General features: G+C 38.9%; 1 pseudogene; it reads right to left on the bottom strand.

Annotated features, from left to right (window-relative positions):
* Nucleotides 1-836: 836 nt before the first annotated feature.
* Nucleotides 837-8,594, bottom strand: LOC127625018 (V-set and immunoglobulin domain-containing protein 10-like; annotated as a pseudogene).
* Nucleotides 8,595-9,278: the final 684 nt, after the last annotated feature.

Genomic DNA, 9,278 nt, shown 5'->3' with positions numbered 1-9,278 from the left:
ATTAATAAACATATTAAAAAATGTATTCAAACAGCAATTTTAATTAATGAATTGTATAAAAGCACAACATATTTACACATGAAACAACATTGTCCTGAGAACAGTTCATTCTTTTAGTCAAAATATACCTTCACTATATAGTTGTATTCTTGCCTTAATGCATTGTAGTGTGGTTTTATTTCATGCACTTATTTTCTCAACACTACAAAAACAATGTATAATAAATTTTGGTTTGGAGGATAGAAATCACAAAAATTATACTGAGAAGTTTTGATCTAGATGTTTAAAACCAAAGATAGAAAAAGCACTGCTAGAGAAAATAATTATTTACATTTATGCATTTGGCAGACGCTTTTATCCAAAGCGACTTACAGTGCACTTATTACAGGGACAAGCCCCCCAGAGCAACCTGGAGTTGAGTGCCTTGTTCAAGGACACAATGGTGGTGGCTGTGGGGATCAAACCAGCAACCTTCTGATTAACAGTTATGTGCTTTAGCCCACTACACCACCACCACTCCACATTTATCCAATTGGACATTTGACTCAAAATCTGATATAGCCCATGTGACATCTAGCCCCGACAACTAGCCTCTATATTTGATAAATCACAGCTCACTGACGCAAGTAAAAGTTAAAATTTTTAACTATTTGAGCCAGTTTCTTAAAACTTAATACTGAAAATTAAAACAGGGCATTTGTTTTTTTTTTTAAATGTTCACATGTAATTGAAATAGTTTACAATATAAAAATATTTTAAGTATAATATCTCACAGAACAAAAATAAATTGTCATAGTCAAATTCTGAAGATTGATGCTGTAAATATAAACAGATCATTAATAGTCCTCTATCTGTTGCTCTGATTCTGTTTGATGGTGTTGAGTTTGATCTGTGTGTTCAGTACAGTCGGTGTGTTCGGTACAGTCTGAATTATTTTTAAAATCACCTATAAAATAAACAGAATCATATCAGAAAGTACAAAACAAGATAGGATACTAGACTGACACTAACGCTTTCAGATAAACCATTAAACTAGCTACAAGTAAGACTATTGGATTGTACAGACAGTAAATGATAAGCATTACAGGAAGAATGTCTTGTAAATCAAAGGGCTTTTGACCAGTCCAAACTAGCTGTATTTGAAACTATTTGGGGTGACAAATTAGTTAAAAAATAAATCTGTATATCTGTAAGAAATCTGTTTGTCTGAGTGACACAAGTGTGCACGAATGGCATGAGTTTGGGTTGGGACAATCTGTTTATCTGACCAATGGTTGGAGTGTTGAGGAAACCTGTTTGAGATTTTATGTTTTGTGGTTCTGTCACTGGCGAAGAAATTACACACTTCCAACTTTAAAAACCTGGGCTGGCAACTGAAATGTTTTATGTAAAAACAAATAATAGTACATGAACTATGTGTGGCCTTGATTAAGGCACTTAACCTCCTGTAATTATTATATTGCTTGTTGTTTTGGATGAAAGCATCAGCTATAAGACAAACCAGAAATGTCTCTCTCGATAAAGGATGATAAAGGTCCAACTTTTGATAGCTATATGATTTGTTCCCCCCATAACATTCCAAGGTATCTCTTTCAAATTAAATTCCTTGTGAAATTATAATAGATATTAAAAATTGGCTCTTACTGGATGGTATACTGTGAATATCTACTAATGTGGTTGCATGTCCGTTTGTCAGTGGAGGAAGTTCAGGAACAGAAAATCTGGAGGATTTGGAGAATCGTAATCGGCGAAACAATGTCCGAATTGTAGGAAATCCTGAGCATGAAGAAGGCAGAGATATGGTGAAATTCCTAGACAAGCTCTTTCAGAGTCTGCTCGACATAACAAGCCATAAGATGAAATCGAGCAAGCTCACAGAGTCCCGGCTCTGAGATTCACAGAGGGAGTAAAGGAAGGCTTTCTTGAAAAACCACAGCATTTTCCCAGACTGCGAATTCGACATTGATTGAAGGAATTTAAGAAACACATCAACGGAAGATCGCTTTTGCACTGATGTTTCTGCCAAACTGAGAATAGATACTAAGGATACTATGGCCACAAAGTATTTACATGCCCACAGCAAGCGCTGTCCTTCATAAAGACAATGGAGTGTGTAAGCCAATTGGTGATTTTCATGGTGCCCCCAAGTGAGCTTGTCTCACTAACATACGCTTGACTGTCTGAAGAAGATGTGCACCTTTTTGTTTCTTTTTGAGTTGGTTCCGCCTAGCGGTTGGTGTTTGTTTTGTGGAGTAACATTCCTTCAAATAACTTTTGCATCGATGGAGGGTCGCTTTTGCACTGATGTTTCTGGCCAAATTGAGAATGGACACTAAAGAGGACCACAAAATATTTGCATGCCCATAGCAAGCGATGTCTTTCATAAAATCGATGGATTGAGGTAGTCATGGTGTGTTTCTCACATTGCCTCCAAGACTGTCTGAAGAAGCTGGGCATCTTTTTTGTTTGTTTTCGTGCTGATTCCACCTAGCGGCTGGAGTTTGTTTTGTGGAATAACACTCCTTCAGGATAGTTGTGGATGAATCAGCATGTGCCTTGTGTTTATTCCTCCTATTGGTTGGAGTATGTTTTGTGGAGTATTTTTTGCAGGATATTGGAAGGATTAGGTAATCTGCTTCATTCATTCACTCACTACAATCTCCCCCTATCTTATTTCAAACAATTTGATAGTATTGCGAAGTCCTTCATTTGGAATGGTAAACATACTAGATTACGTTTCAATAAGCTACATAGGCCGATTGACATAGGTGGGCTAGGCCTACCCGATATTTTGTTTTATTATTATGCATTCAGTCTCAGACATTTGGCTCATTGGTCTCTTCCACCTGAGAGAGCCCCTTCCTGGTTTTGTATTGAACAGGATATTCTTGCCCCTATTTTGCCATTGCATAGTCTTTCTATTAAACTAACCGGAGAAGTTACACTCTGTTGTCTCGCATTTGCACTCGGTTTGGGCAAAAGTGTCCAGAGTGTTTAATCTGGACATTTATTTAAATGTTGTCTCAAGCATATGGCTGAAGCCCAAATTATGTATCAACAAGTCCCCTTTTTGCTGGTCAGAGTGGATTGTGAGGGGGGTCGCTACACTTTGTGAACTATATGAGACTGGAGTGTTGAGATCCTTTCAAAATTTGGTTTGATTTGATTTTTGGGATTCCCAGATCTCAGTTTTATAAGTATTTACAGCTGCGCCATCTGTCTGTACTGTATTTGGGAGTGTTTTACACCCCACTAAAGTGGTAGATACTCTGGGAGTGGTGATTACTGCTTTTGGAAAAGGTCTTGAGGTATCAGTGTATTACTCCCTGCTAATTCAGAGTCTGGGGGACGGAACTTCAAGAGATTATGGGAGAAAGATCTAAACTTGGTATTGGAGGAGGAAGTGTGGGCTAGGATTCTAAATAACATCAAGTCTGCATCTAGAGATGCAAGGGTTCGGCTCATGCAATCCAAGATTTTACATAGAGTCTAAAATGTAATACATTACTTTTTACTTTTAATTTTGGGGTGAAATGTGAACTGGGTATTTAAAATGTGTTTTTGAAATTACATTAATAATATGTTTCATTATATTATGTAACTAGGATAAAATAGGCACAGCTGACTCTTATAAAAAAGTAAAGCCACCGAATAAGAAACAAGACTCACTTGTCACAATTAGATACAATTCCAGCTCTCTTGTGCCAAGAGGGTTTTCACTATAGCAGTAGAAGATGCCCTCATCAGCCTTTGTTACATTGACTATAGTGAGTTTGTATGTGGGTTTACTCTCAGATACAATGTATTTCGAGGTATTGTTGATGACTTTGTTGTCCTTATGTTTCCATACAGTTTTAGCCGGTGGAAGAGATTCAGTCTCTGTACAACTGAGAGTGACTGCACTGCCCTCCAGAGCAGTAACCAAAGGGGATCCTAATGGGTATGGCATTTCTGGAATACAGAAGATTAATTATATAGATTTTGATACAGCCGGAGGCACAGTAGTGGAAAAAGTGGAAGATAATAAAAAACAAGAAACTGAAATATTCTAGCAATGTTGAAGCAAAACTATTGTTCACTTTATAATTTCAGTTTTCCAATATTCCATATGAAAACCAATCAATATTTTTTGTCAGGCAAATTGTTTTTTATGTGACTAGCAGCATCAGTTAACTTTGTATGCTATTGTCTTAGCCAGTGGAAGAGGTTCAACAATCCTGCCACAGTCCAAATCACTGAGATAAACATTTTTACCCATTCGGATGGTGAACATTAACTGAAGCTCCTGACCCGTGTCTGAATGATTTTGTGCACTGCTGCCAAAAGATTGGCTGATTAGATAATCGCATGGATAATTTTTGGTGCCAGATGGGCTGGTTTGAGTATTTCTGTAACTGCTGATCTCCTGGGATTTTCACACACAACAGTCTCTAGAATTTACTCCAAATGGTGCCAAAAACAAAAAACATCTGGTGAGGGGCAGTTCTATGGATGGAAATAACTTGTTGATGAGCGAGAGGCCAAAAGACAATGGCCAGACTGGTTCAAACTGACAAAGTCTACTCAAAGTAACTCAGATAACCGCTCTGTACAATTGTGGTGAGAAGAATATCATCTCAAAATGCTATTCATGCAGGTTGCCACTGTTTTGATGGCACGAGGGGGACCTTGACAATATTAGGCAGATGGTTTTAATGTTTTGTCTGAACGGTGTATATACAGTACATATATTCATTATTTACTAAATTTGCATAAATAACGTAACAAAATCAGTCATGGTCTTACTGAGCTTGATGGAGCATGAACTCTCTACTCCAGTTACGTGATGTCCCACACACTTCACTTCCTCTCCATCGTGTAATATAAACCTGTTCACATGGACGTCCAAACGCTCAGTCTCTTGGGATGTGTTGACCATGGGAATCTTGGCTATTACAGTCTCTTCAAGGACCTCATGCCAGTCCAGGGTGGGCACAGGGTAGCCTCCATACCAGCTACATATGAACAAAACATCAGATGGCTCTTTTCCCAATTCCCAGCTGCACTCGGGGTGCATCTCTGGAGCATTTGAAAAGGCATTTGAGAGACAATTAAACTCTGTAGAAATCACAGTTCTGAAACAGCCAGTCTACCACAAAGCCAACAAAAAATACACTGGCCTTGACAAAAATCACTCAACATACTCAAACTAAATTTGCCCATGCAAAACTTAGCACCACGGTCCTAAGGTGTTGTTAGTGGTTGGAAGGATGTTGCTATGCACTTGCTAGTGTGTTTATTAGCAAAGTCCCTTTCAAGGCAAGTCAGTTTCAGCAGCCATCTTTGGAATGCTACCGGGCCTATTTTCTATGGTACCCTTGAATGGTATCATAAATTGTGCTTTATTTGCTCAAATCATGCTAAAAAAACACCTTTAAAATGGGAAAGGAGGAGGCGGAAACCGGACGAAACATCAAAATAATGTTTAATGAAAACTTAGACACAAACATAAACAAACACGGCAGCTGTGTGTGGCTCTCTCTCCCTCTCTCCTGAACTGCCACATCTGGCTCAGCTTTATCCCTCTCCTTGGCTGATTAGTTCGATTGGGGGCCGGCCTTGCGCACTCACGGCCCGGCCCCACCCTCGTCACACTGCTCCCTCAGGCTGGGAAACCCCCGGCATGACGAACTTTGGGCGGATGGCAGTGGCGAGGACTCCACGACAGCGCATCCCTCATCCTTCCCGGGTTTCGGGACCAATGTAACCAGAGTTAAAATTGGAAAGGAGGTGGCGAGAACCGGAGAACCAATTGGGGGCCTGCCGTGTGCAGTCACGGTCTGGCCCCACCCTCCTCCTCGTCACAATGACTTTCGGTTCTGTTAACAGTTCTCGAATGAGCATTCTTCCACCAATGTGGATACAACAACACTATTGAATCTACAACCTGTGTGGACCGATTCCCGAACTAATGACTCTTTTGAATCTACACTGCAAAACATACAGTGCTTTCTACCGAATTAATGACTTCTATAATGACTTGGACATTAAGCTCTATGCTACACTCAAATATTTAGTATATTTTACCACATGATTTTTAAACACTTCAAAATTACATTTCTAAAATGGGTTTCACAGGCTGATACCATAGAAGAACCTCTGGAGTTAACTTTATTACACAAGTTTTGGAGACGCCGTTATTCAATTCAACTGAGGGAACGAGATTACTCAATCAATTGAGTGAAGTCAACTTATTAGGGTTTTCAGTTTAGAGTATTTAATAATCCCATTTGTTTGTCTTACAGTAAACTAGTAGTTCCTGGCTCTTGTTCACAGTTCTCATGGAGAAAGTATTTTGAGAAGCACATGTGTAGATCCCTTGATCACTTGGCAGGATGTTACTTATGGAAAACTCAAGAGATGATTTGCTCCCAGAAGCCCGGTCATGATTATCCTGTGCTGCATCTTCAACTATCCACGCCAGGTTTTGTGAGGGATAAGCTTTACTGGAGCAATTTAAAAAAAACATTAGAACTTCTTTTGACAAACAGCGTTCCATTTTTTAGGGGAGTTGCTGGTTTTATGTTCAGTGATATATTAGTTGGACCATCTGTAAAACAAAACAAAAAACAACCATTAATAATTCAGTTGGCTATCAGAAGCCATTACTAATCTCAAGCATTTCCTTAGAAATGGTACTTAAAGACCCCAATGAAATCCAAAATTTTAGTCCATGTTTATTAGCACTGAGGCCATCTATAACTGTTAATCGGAATATCGCTGGTTCGATCCCCACAGCCAACATTATTGTGTCCTCAAGCAAGGCACTTAACTCCATGTTGCTACCGGGGGATTGTCCCTGTAGTAAATGCACTCTAAGTCGCTTTGGATAAAAGCGTCTGACAAATGCATAAATGTAAATGTTAATAAATGTATTTGCTAGTGTACTCCTAAAAGTAAACAAAACCGCATCTAAAATTTAGACTTTTCTCTTCCGAGAAAATGACCCAAAAATGTTGATGACTCATCCTGCACTCAGGGGCATATACACATTTTTGTCCAATCAACTGCTTTCTAGAATGAGAATGTCCTTCCCCCTAATACCACCTGCAACCAACTAGGGCTATAGGCAGATTTATATTTCTGCGTCGAACCTACATCGTATGCTACACTAAGCTTTGGCAGTTATGCCGAAGCCTGACGCGCACTTGTGCATAGACACAGAAGACAACAGCTGTAACTGGTCCGCTTTTTAACCAGAGACCATCCCACAGCACGACAGAAAATATGGCTTAGTTACCATTGTATTTTCCGCAAGATCTATGCATCATGCCACAGCGCAACTTCCTGTGTTAATAGGAAATATGTAAAAACAGAATAGAAACAAACATGGCAGCTGTGTGTGGCTCTCTCTCTCTCTCTCCTGAACTGCCACATCTGACTCAGCTTTATCCCTCTCCTTGGCTGAATAGCCCGATTGGGGGCCGGCCTTGCGCACTCACAGCCCGGCCCCAGCCTCATCCTCGTCACACTGCTCCCTTGTTTGCATCAGGCTGGGAAACCCCCGGCATGACGTACACCACCCGCCCCCCTCCCCAGATTTTGAGACCTGGGAGGGCGACAAGGGGAGGGAAAAGGGGAGCGGGAAAGAGCAAGGCGGAGAAACAGTGAGAGAAAAAAAAAGTTACCAGACACACCGTTGCCTGGTCCTGAAAAGAAAAAACAAAGCTATCACGTAAAATAAATGTGTCTAACATGGTTTAACTTAACTTTCGTTAAAAAAAAACATAGGGTGGTGTGTTTTTAATTGTTTCTGTATCATTAAAACTGTCACATGGTGGCGGTATTCTAGGTTCATGCACAGCCTTTTAACCAGAAAAACCTGTTTGAAGACAGACTCCCTGTCTTAGAGAAACTGCAGAGACTTTTGCATATAAAAGCTTGCCCTTGTCATATTAGTCTGGTTAGGACATCCATAAAACCATACCAGTGATTTGAAGCTGAATCTTTGATTGAGTTTGCCATGAGCTGTCAGGTGTTTTGGTTTCACAATAATACAGGCCTTCATCTATATACTGCAGTTTAGTGATTTGCAGGGAACCGTTGTTTCCAATGGAAAGAAGGGCCGACAGCTCAGAGGGGTTTTGGGTAACAACCATGACTCCATTTTTCGCCCAACGAACTGATGATGCATCAACTGGCAGGTCTTTACATTGTAGTGTAGCGTTCTGTCCCCTCTCCCCAATAACAAACTGCTGCACCTGCTCTTCTGAAACTACAGAAAGAGTGAAATAATAAGGTTCAGAACAATACATTGATCACATATACAAAATACTACAAAGTATCATGGTACTACCATGTTTTTTTTTTTTACCATGGTAATATACCATGTTTTTCAGGTATCGTGGCAATATCATGGTTTTTGGATCTTTGCAAAATTTTAAGCATAAATAGAATGATATTTGGATATGATAACATAATTACCCCAAAGTATTTATGTAAATGACTATCTATCTAATAATACAATTACATGATATCTTACCTGTTGGGTGTGACAGATGAAACAGATACAAAACTAATGTGAATATTCTCATTAAATTTACAGGTTGTCCCATCATATTATGAGACACAATATTTTCCATTATAAATTCGATCGAGTTTGCTTTCGTTCCAAGACAAAACGCATCAATCCTTTTTCTGTGAGCTAAAAAAAATATTTAATAAATAAATAATCAGAAATACTATTTTGATAAATTCTTGTCCATTGGCCCTCTAGAACGATTTGGCGTGATTTGCTTGGTATTTGATTCCCGTATAGTTCATGTTACGTTTGTTTATGTTCATGCTCTAACCTGTTCACTCAGTGTTCTTTCCCGCCCGGAAACTTTGAATTTGTTGTGTGACCACACCCTTCACCTGCGCTCTTAAAGAGACACACACCTTATTCATTTATCAGGATATTTATCTACTGCCGTATTTGACTGCCAGGTAAATATCAGGGCTATAAATATCCTGATAAATGAAAGGTTTACATTACATTTTTCGTATTTTATTAATTCATAAAATAAGTTATTATATAACATTATATTCTATTATTAATCGTTAAATGTAGTGATATTAATAGAGTAAATAGATCTATCTATCTATATATATAGCTATTTTATTGTAGTAAACTCCAAAAGAATGGTTTAGTGTAAAACATGTTGAAGATTATCAGAAAGGCAGTCAATTCATTAAATGATGAGCTGTTTCCTCAAAAAGCAGTTTATTTAGCATATTGAAGCATATCTATTAAAAAA

Source organism: Xyrauchen texanus, chromosome 3 (assembly GCF_025860055.1).
Source record: "Xyrauchen texanus isolate HMW12.3.18 chromosome 3, RBS_HiC_50CHRs, whole genome shotgun sequence".
Lineage (NCBI taxonomy): Eukaryota > Metazoa > Chordata > Actinopteri > Cypriniformes > Catostomidae > Xyrauchen > Xyrauchen texanus.
The sequence above is the reverse complement of the archived record's forward strand: the minus strand, read 5'-3'. Positions and strand labels throughout refer to the sequence as shown.